The sequence below is a fragment of the Trichosurus vulpecula genome, chromosome 1, assembly GCF_011100635.1.
Source record: "Trichosurus vulpecula isolate mTriVul1 chromosome 1, mTriVul1.pri, whole genome shotgun sequence".
Lineage (NCBI taxonomy): Eukaryota > Metazoa > Chordata > Mammalia > Diprotodontia > Phalangeridae > Trichosurus > Trichosurus vulpecula.
This window is the reverse complement of record NC_050573.1, coordinates 244,591,246-244,601,213: the sequence shown is the minus strand read 5'-3', so window position 1 is coordinate 244,601,213 and position 9,968 is coordinate 244,591,246. Positions and strand designations below refer to the sequence as shown.

At 40.2% G+C, this 9,968-nt stretch overlaps 1 protein-coding gene across 4 annotated transcripts in view; it reads left to right on the top strand.

Annotated features, from left to right (window-relative positions):
• Window positions 1-743: 743 nt before the first annotated feature.
• Window positions 744-9,968, top strand: part of OSBPL1A (oxysterol binding protein like 1A) — a 338,964-nt gene continuing 329,739 nt past the window's right edge. Inside the window, exon 1 of one of the 4 annotated variants that reach the window (XM_036756461.1) lies at window positions 744-835. The gene's annotated coding sequence lies outside the window, so the exon portion shown is untranslated. Of the gene's footprint in view, window positions 836-1,131; window positions 1,227-1,573; window positions 1,592-9,968 lie in introns of those variants that run through there. The other 3 variants (XM_036756436.1, XM_036756451.1, XM_036756443.1) reach the window with 3 other exon arrangements.

The following is a 9,968-nucleotide window of genomic DNA, read 5'->3' as shown; positions in this document are numbered from 1 at the left end:
AAACTAGTTTTCTTATTTAACACAACAATGGTAGGGTATTGTGTTCCGGGGGAAATGTAGTTTCCACCCTCAAACCAGAATACTCCTACAGCAAGATTAGAATTGGGAGATCCGCGATGTGGGCCTGGAAAGCCGTCTTCTGCTCCAACTCTCTCATTGACAGATGAAGAAAATGTGGCCCAAGCAGGGGAAATGATTTGCCCAAGTTGATACGTGTGTTTGAAGCCATCTAATTTTTGTTAAATGATGGCAACACTCTTCTTAAAAATATTAAATAACTTTCCTTCAGTTTTCAACATTCACTTCCATAAGATTTCGAAATCCAAATTTTCTCCGCTTCCTCCACCCCAAGACCGCAACCCTCTTTTTCAAGCAGCGTTAGGGACTACGCACGGAGCTGAACTCCACTTGGACGCAACTCCCCACCCTCTTGGGTTTGTGCAGTCGTCCTAGGTTCTCCACGGTGGACAGTCGCCCTGGGGTCAGTGTATCCTCCCATACGGTAAGGTCCAGCAGCGACCCAACCTTTGGTCTTCTTTCCGTAGCAAGGCTGCTAGCGCATGCAGGACCAGACCGAGCGGAGCTGGGGGTTGTTGAGCACGCGCTCCCTGTGCCCGCCCGTCACGTGCCCCGCGGTGTTGGTGGGGGACAATAAAGGGGGCGCGGGGAAGCGTGAGCAGGGCTGCTGTGCCCGCGCAGGGAGCGAGCTGCGGGAGCGAGCCTGTGGTGCGCGCGCAGGGAGCGAGTCGAGTCCGCGAAGGGTGAGGGAGGGAGGGAGGGACTGACGGACAGATGGACTGACCCCGCAGGGGCCGGAGCCGCCATCCCTAGCCACGTGAGCTCTCGCGTCCCGGTCTTGGGGAGACCTCCCTTTGAGTGTGCGGGGAGCTAGAGCAGGCTGGCCGCCTTCCAGAGGGGGCGGGCGAGGCGGGGGGAGCGAGTGGGGAGGAGGCAAGGGTCGCCGCGGCGAGGGAGGCATCTGTCTGTCCGTCCGTCCCCAGTGACGCCCCCTTCCCCTCCCCTAGCCCCGCTCTTTGTTCAGCCTCCGGTCTCCGCCCAGGTCTCTGCGTCCGCCCGGGGCGGGGGTGGGGTGTGGGGGGGTGGTCCGCCTCCAGTCGGCGCGTCCAGTTCCCGGCGATCGCTCCCCGTGCGGCCCCTCGGCGTTGAACTTGGCCAGCCTGCGCCCAGCCGCGCCGCAGCAAGTTAGTTGCCCAAAGTGGCCAGTGGTTAGTATCTGTTGCCGCTCCCGGCGGGATCTGGCGCCCCGGGGGCGGCCCAAGCGGGCTTTCTAAGGACGGGCGTGTGTTTGTTGATGTGTGTAAGGGGGCCGAGGTGGGGAGAGGGTGGGGGGGAGGGGGCACTGTCCGCACTTTGTTTCTTCCCAGTCAGAAGATCGATGCTTCGCTGTGCGGAGTCAGGAGCTATTCACGTGACCAGTTTCACTCCGGACCCGAGGGTTCGTCCAGCTGAGAGCAGAATTTTCGTATCGAGTCAAGGGGGGCGGGGAAAACTGGGGGACCGGCAGAATCCGTAGCGGCGCAGCCCAAGTTCAGTAGCCTTCGGGAGTTGTTTCTGTCCTTGGGGACTAGAGGTAACGCGTTTAAAGCACTTTGACGTGATGGATTGGAAGGAGCCTTTGAAAGTGTTCTAACTAGCTGCACTATTTGCCTGCAACTGGCTTTTTTTTTTTTTTTTTTGAGTGGGACTTGATAATGTGATTTTGAGCTAGCCATACAACTTGTAAATTCAAACCTGTATTTTTCAATGTTGTGATGGATTTACTAGGCTTTTGCAATAGATAGTTTCAAACCTGTCTCACTTAAAAAGTGTCACTTAGAGCAACCATGAATTTGTAATTTTTTTTCAGTGTATCTTCCATTCTCTAGCTTCTGCAATATTGTTAATTAGTGAGTTCTGTTAGAGAGAAAAAAGCTTTATTGTCCTCATTCAGGATGTAGAAAAAACTTTTTGATTAAGAAGCATTATATAATAAATAGAATGCTGCGCCCAGTAAAGAAGATCTGGATTCAGATCCCATCTTTGACACTAATCATGTCGCCCTGAGCATTTTATTTCGTCTCTTTAAATTTGTTTCCTCATCTGAAATGGAACTGGTAACTCCTGTAGTACCTACCTTCACATAGGCTGATTTGATGCTCAGATGAGAAAATCTAGGTAAAGTGCCTTGTAGATGCCAGCTCCTTTGGATGGGTGATGCTTACTTTCCAGTCCTGCTGTAGGAGGTTATTACAACCAGCATTTTAGCTAGAAATTTCTGGTTCTTATGTCAAAACTTGGGAAAGCTTTCCTCTTTGCTAATTAAAAAGTTAAGGGATACACAGTTTCCTCCCTGTAGTAACTATTTAAGTAGTAATTAAATCTGTAGAAAGAAGGGAGGAAGTTGGTAGTAGCTTTCTCTAGTTTTTACTTTTCCTGTTGCAGACCAGAACTGTCAAAGTAATGGAGGTCTCAATTTCAGCAACTAATTTTCTTCTTGTTTTCTTGTAACTCCTACAAGTTCAGTGGATTTAGTTAAAGTAACTGTTGGATGTGAATGCAGTTTTTGTGTAGTCTTGAGGTCTCTGATAACACTATAAATAACCCTTGTTGAATTAGCAAAACCTTGTAGCAGTATGGGAAGCTCTAATGCCTTTTGGCTCATATGGTGACTCTTTCAGCCCACATCTTCCTCTTTCTTCCTCTTTCTTTTCCCTCAACTTGGACATCTCTGATGAAATTGCAGCTTGAAAGTTTGTAAAGTGAAACAACAAAAAATACCCAGAACAAATGAACTATATTACTTTAGGGTGACTGACTGCTTTAAAAAATAAAGTCAGTCCTTATTTTAATTAGTTAATGCTACTTAAATCTTCTACTGTTTTAATTCATTTTTCTTATCTCAAATATATTTATTTTGAGGTGCCCACAAACAAAACTAGCATGCTTTTTATGATTTCACATGTTGAAACTCTGCTGTGGCTGAGAATTCTGATCTATTAGAACCTATGCTCTTCCAGGTGTATTTTGCAAGAAATTTAGTTTATAGAAATTTAATTATATGGAAATCAGTGATAGTTCATTTCTGTTTTACTGTATAATTCACATAAAAGAGTGAGCAAAAATACACTTGCTTGAGGAGGTCATATCAGGAGAAGTACTATAAAATATCTGAGAGGGAAAAGATCTCATGTATCTAGGGGAACCAGAAAAAGTTTTGTGGAGAAGATAACTTATCTGAGCCTTGAAAAAAAGGGTCAGTAACTAATCTATCAGAACAGAGAGAAAAAGAAAGAAGTTGCAGTTGTATCCATTCCTTTATTTATTATTGACTTATAAAAGCTGTTAGTCTTCCTTGATAATCAGATAGCAGCTTGATAAAATTAATATTCATGATAAACTATGATTCATTGTACATTTTGCACAATTTTATAAGAATTAAATTAAATATCCATTGTTTTTATAAAACTGCTTTCAATAAAGTTGTAGTGATAAGTGCCTAAAGAACAAGTCTGCATTTTGAAGATACTCTGGATGGCACTTTGTGCACTATTACAACCATATAGAATTATTCAGTGATCTAAAGAATATAAATGGATTATATCTTTTTCAGTGGTTTATAAACTATATTTATAATTATGGCTTATATTCCCTTACTATCTCATCTCTAAAAGACAGATACGTATGTGTGTTTGTGTGTGTTTAAAAGGGTACAAAGGAGTATTAAAGGAAGTATAAAGTTGAATTGAATTCAGAATCAATTAGCATTTTGGATTTTCCTTTTCTTATTTTGTTAAAGAAGCTAGATTTTTTTTTTTAAATTTTAGGATTCTGTCTATTACTTGTTAGGTGATGACCTTTCTTAGAGATAAGGGATAGGATTGGGGAGGAAGGCATGTTAAACCATAATTAGCCTTTCAACCCTAAATGTACATGTGTACCTTACATATACCGTAACCACTGTTACTTTTAGGGACTGATTTCTGCTTCATAGAATTTGAAACATCAGTATTCCTTCATTTTTAGGTATGTGTGTTTTTGCCAGGTTTTGTAACTTATCGTCTGTAGGCCAGAATAGGCCCCAAATCGCATATTTTAATTGTTTTGTGTAAAACAGATGTCACTGTTTTTTCTGCTTCAGTCCTTCGCTCCCTTGTGTTACTGCCATTCACATCCTACCAATCCTCAACCCTGAGTCAATCCTACCATCTGCCTTCTCTTTCATGTTGTGAACACTACTGGAGGATGTCACATAATGATATTGACTGGATCTACTACAAATTCATGTGCTTTAATTTCAACTGGGCCCTCACTCTTGCATGGTTATCCTGTATTTTTCCTTGATTGTCATATTCAAAGTTCCTTTGTCAAATGTTTTTCTCCTTGAGTCTCCAGTGCTTCACCTATCACCTTCTTTCTCATCACCTCACCTACTTTACTGAGATAATTGAGAACCATCTGTTATAAACTGCCTCATCTCCCTTATGTCACGCCTCAAAACACCTGTATAACTTGTCCATTCTATCCTGCTTTATTCCACTTGCCTTTTCAGAGTAAACACATCTACTTGTACCCCTGATCAAATCTCTGATTCAGGAGCTTGTACTACTGATCATTCCTTTCCACTAGTTCCTTCTTTACAAACATAAGAAGACCTTCCTCATTCTTCAAAAACCTTACTTTACTATATGCTCAAGAATCAACCTACATAACTTTTGTTTTTCTCTTCAAAACTCCTGGAGTTGTTTGATTTTGCTTCATCTACTTCCGTGCCAACCACGTCCCAGTCTCTTAAAATCAGGCTGTAACTCCATTGCTTTATTGAAATAAGTTTCACTGAAGTTATCAGTGATTTCTTAACTGCTAAATCCGGGACTCTTTTCTTAGTACTTGTTCTCCTTGACCCATGGATAGCATTTAATATTTTTGACCCACCACTTCTATCCAGAATTCTCTCTTCCCTCTTGGATTCCCTGACGTAGTTCTCTCATGTTCTTCTACCCATTTGACAATGCTTCAGTTTCTTTTATTGATAAATCATCCCCTTGACAATGGGTGTTTCTTAAGGTTCTGTTCTAGACCTTCTTATCTTCTAATTCTACCCCCTTGGTTGGTGATCCTTTTAGCTCGTATGTTCAGTTATCTCTGCACAGATGATTTCCAAATCTATACATCTAGTTTTATCTCTCTTCTGAACTCTATACCTCACTAAATATATGCCTATCATCTCTGCCTTAGTGTCCCATTGGCATTTCAAAATATGTCCAAAATGGTGCTTATATCTTTCCCTCTAGATTGTCCTTTGTATTCTTTCAAGGGCACTACTACTATCTTTCTAGTTACTTATTCTGTAACCTGAGTTATCCTTAAATTTTCCCATCTCGTGCCAAGTTAAGTCAGTTCTGTCTCTTTGTACCATCTCTAGTATCTGTCGCCTTCTCTCTAGCTTTCTATCCTTTAAAATAGTCAACACCTTCATTTAGGCACCTTTTACCTCTTGCCTCCTATGGTAATAGCATAACAAATTCTAACCTTTTCTTCCTGTTTCTCTCTACTCCAGTGGTTTTTCCATGCAGCTTCTTCTGTATAGCTGCAGAGATAATTGTCAAGCTTTAGTTTGGCTATGTTACTTCCCTGGTTAAAAATTTTCAATGGCTTTCATTAGGTTTTCAGCCTAGTATTTTAAGGGCAACAGGGACAAAGTTAATATGGCAGAATGAGAGCATTTTTGCCTAGCCATGGCAACACACCTCATCCATTTTCCAAGCCAAATTCTGATCAGGAAAGCCAAGAAAAACTCACAGTGAGTCATTTTTTTGTAGTCCAGGTCAACTTAGGAAGACAAACAAATGTCTTTGGCCACCGAGGTAGGAGCTGACCAGGAACACAGTATGGCAGTAGCAGCAGCAGCTGAACCAGGAGCATCCAAGTGCCCAGGTATGGTAAGGGAACAAGGAGAACACCAGTGCGGGAAGCACCAAGACAGAGAGAACCCTGAACTAGCGCTGGGAGCAGGAACAGATGCCATGTGCCAACTCTGTCACCCGTTACTCAGTTCTTAGTCAGAGATGCAGGGCAAAGAGGAGAGGCTGCAACCAGACTCAGGGCCCTAGTAGAATACTGATTCTAAAACAAATTTCAGAAACTTAACTGTGTGGCTTTGGGACCAGGAGCTGTGAGGTGATTCAGTTCAAATCCTTGATCCAGCACAGAAATCTAGTGGAAAAACTAAGGTAGGAAACAAGACCAAAGGGGAGCCAACAGTTCATTTGCTCTGAACCTGCAGAACCTGTTCTGAACCTCCCAGAGGGCAAATAGTGAGTCTAGCATTCTACTGAAATTCAACCACATACAAGCCAACAAATCCAAACCTGGTCAGGAGTTTGCCAAGCTCAAATCAGGAGGACAGTGAAGGAACCTCTCCCTGGATCACACCACTTTGGAAGCACTGAAAACTTGCAGGGCCCCAGACTGACTTGTGAAAGCAGCAGAAGCTCAGGCTGTACACCCTGACAGGACAGGGTGGATCCCTAGACCACTCCCCACTCTCCCCGCAAAGGAGCAGAGCATCAAGTTCAAAGCCAAGAAGTAGTCTGGAAGAATGAGCAAACAGAAGAGGAACTACTATAGTGACGAACAGAAGACAACAACTTGAAAATACGTACAAGCAAAACTTCAAAGAAAAAAATGCATATTGGCCATGAGCTAAACAAAAATTCTTAGTAGAGTTAAAGCAAGAGGGAAAGAAAAGTTTAAAAAAGAGAAAGAAATAATTTAAAAAACCAAAAAAGAATGGTAGAGGAAAAAGGTAGGAAAGGAAATGAGAGCTAATCAAGAAAGCGATGAAGAGAATCTATAGCTTGGTAAAAGAGGTACAAAACCTAACTGAAGAAAATAACTCCTGAAAAATAGAATTGCCCAATCAACATTTTTTTAAAGTGCCTAATATGTGTCAGGCACTGTGCTAAATGTTGGGGTACAAAAAGAGGCAAAAGACAGTACTTGCCCTCAAGGAGTTCACAATCTAAATGGAATCTAATGATTTCATGAGACCTCAAGAAGTAATTAAAAAGACTGAAAAAACTAGAATAAAATTTGATCTATTTGACAGGAAAAGCTACTGACCTGGAAAATAGATGGAGGGGAGATGATTTAAGAATCACTGGTCTACCTGAAAGTCATGGGGGAAAAAAGGGCCTAGATATATTTCCAGAAACTATAAAAACGGCTGTTCAGATGATTTAGAACCAGTTGGCAAAGTAGAAATTGCAAGGATTGACTGTTTATCTCCTGAAAGAAACCACAAAATGAAAATTCCCAGAAATTTTGTAGCTAAAATTCAGAATGCCCACAAGGAGATAATATGGCAACCAACAACAACAACAAAAAAAGAATTCCAGTACCATGGTGCCACAGTGAAGATCACATAATATGTGGCAGTCATAACTGTAGAGAGACTGAAGGCTTGGAATAGGTATTCTGGAAGGGAAAGGATTTAGAATTACAACCAAGAATAATCTACCCTGCAAAACTGAACATAATTCCACAGGTGAAAAATGTTCGTTTAATTAAATGGAGAATTTTCAAGCTTTTTGGAAGAAAAGAACAGAGCTGAAAAGAAAATTTGATCTTCAAACATAACGGTCAAGTATGAAAAGGTAAATAAGAGTGAGAAATCATCAGGGACTAGAAAAGGTTAAATTGTTTATATTTTACATGGGAAGATGATACCCGTAATTCCCCACAGGTTTATCGTCACCAAGTGTCTTAGAGTCTAATTAGACAGCCTAAGCATGAATCTGTTGTTTGGATGATCTCAAAAGACAAATGGAAAGGTGAGGAAGATGGAATGCACTGGGAGTGGGGAAAGGGAGATGAAGAATGGGGAAAATTATCTCAAATAAATGAGACATGAAAGAGTTTATACAATGGGGGGGGGGGTGAGAATTAGGCAATTTAAACCTCATTATCATCTGAACAGGTTTAAGGAGGGAAGAATACACAGTTGGGTATAGAAATTCATCTTATCCAATAGGAAAATAGGAGAGAAAAGGGTTAAGAGGATGGGGGAGGAGATTAAGTGACAGTGCCAAGAAATAAAATGGATTCTTAAAGAGGGAATGGAGCAAAAAAAGAAAAGGATGAATAGAATATAATGGATGTAAACAGCAATCATAACTGAATGTAAATAGGATGAACTCATCCATAAAATGGAAGAGAATATCAAAATGGATTAGAAACAGAGTGCAACAAAACAGTTATTTATAAGAAACACTTAGAACAGGAGGATACACATAGAGCAGAATCTCATGTACTTCATCTGAAGTAAAAAAGGCAGGGGCAGCAATTACGATTTCAGACAAAGCAAAAGTAAAAATAGGTCTACTTAAAACAGATAAGGAAGGAAATTACATTTTACTAAGGTAGCAAAAAATGAATTGGTCTCAGTACTAAACATGATGTACCAAATGGAGAGCAACTAAATTCTTTAAGAAAAAGTTAAATGAATTATAGGAGGAAATATGCAGTAAAACTATAATATTTGGGAACTTCCATTTATTCCTCTCAGACCTAGATAAATCTAGTCATAAAATAAACAAGTTAAGGAGATGAGTAGAATTTTAGAAAAATTAGATATGATGGATCTCTGGAGTATACGGAATTGGAATAGAAAGAAATATACCTATATTAGCTGTGCTTAGAAACATCACAAAATGGCCATTTATTATGACATAAAAATCTCAGGAATATATAGAAAAGCAGAAATGTTAAATGCATTTTATGACCATTATGCAATAAAAATTATATTCAATAAAGGGCCTTTGAAGCATAGATTCAAATTAATTGGAAATCTAAATAACTTAATTCTAAAGAATTCAAAGAACAAATCATAGAAATAATTTTATTAAAGATAATGACAACAATGAGCCAACACACCAAAATTTGTAGGATATGGCCAAAGCAGTACATAAGGGGGAAAAATCTAAACTCTTAAATGCAAATCAAAACAATGCTTAGGTACCACATCTCTCCTGTCAGATTAGCTAACATGACAAAACAAGAAAATGATAAATGCTGAAGAGGATGTGGGAAAATTGGAACACTGTTATATTGTTGGTGGAGGTGTGAACTGATCCAGGCATTCTGGGAGAGCAATTTGGAACTATGCCCAAAGGGCTATAAAATGTGCATACCCTTTGACCCAGCAATACCACTTCTAGGGCTGTATCCCAGAGAGATCACATAAGTGGGAAAGGGACCAGTATGTACAAAAATATTTATAGCAGCTCCTTTTGTGGTAGCAAAGAATTGAAAGTCAAGGGGATGCCCATTAGTTGGGGAATGAAATGGCTAAACAAGTTGTGGTATATGAATCTAATGGAGTACTATTGTGCTATAAGAAATGGGGAAGATACAGACTTTATAATAACCTGGAAAAGCCTACATCATATAATGCTGAGTGAGTGGAGCAGAACCAGGAAAACATTGTACACAACAACAGACGTATTGATTCTGTGATGACTAATTTTGATAGACTTGGCTCTTCCCAGCAATACAAGGTTCAAAGATGGCTCCAAAGGACTCATGATGGAAAAAGCTGACTACATCTAGAGAAAGAACTATGGAGTCTGAATACAGATTGAGGCAAACTATTTGCTCTCTGTTTTTTTCTTTTTTTGGTTTTGTTTCTTCTTTCTCATGATTCCTTCCATTGGTCATAATTCTTTACAACTTGATTATTGTGTAAATAAGTTTAATGTGAAGGTATATGTAGAAGATATATCGGATTCCATGTCAGTATTTTCTCCTTGATATGGGAGCTCTGGAATTTGGCAACAATATTCCTAGGAGTTTTCTTTTTGGGATCTATTTGAGGAGGCGATCTGTGGATTCTTTTAATTTCTGTTTTACCCTCTGGCTCTAGACTATCAGGGAAGTTCTCCTTGATAATTTCTTGAAAGATGATATCT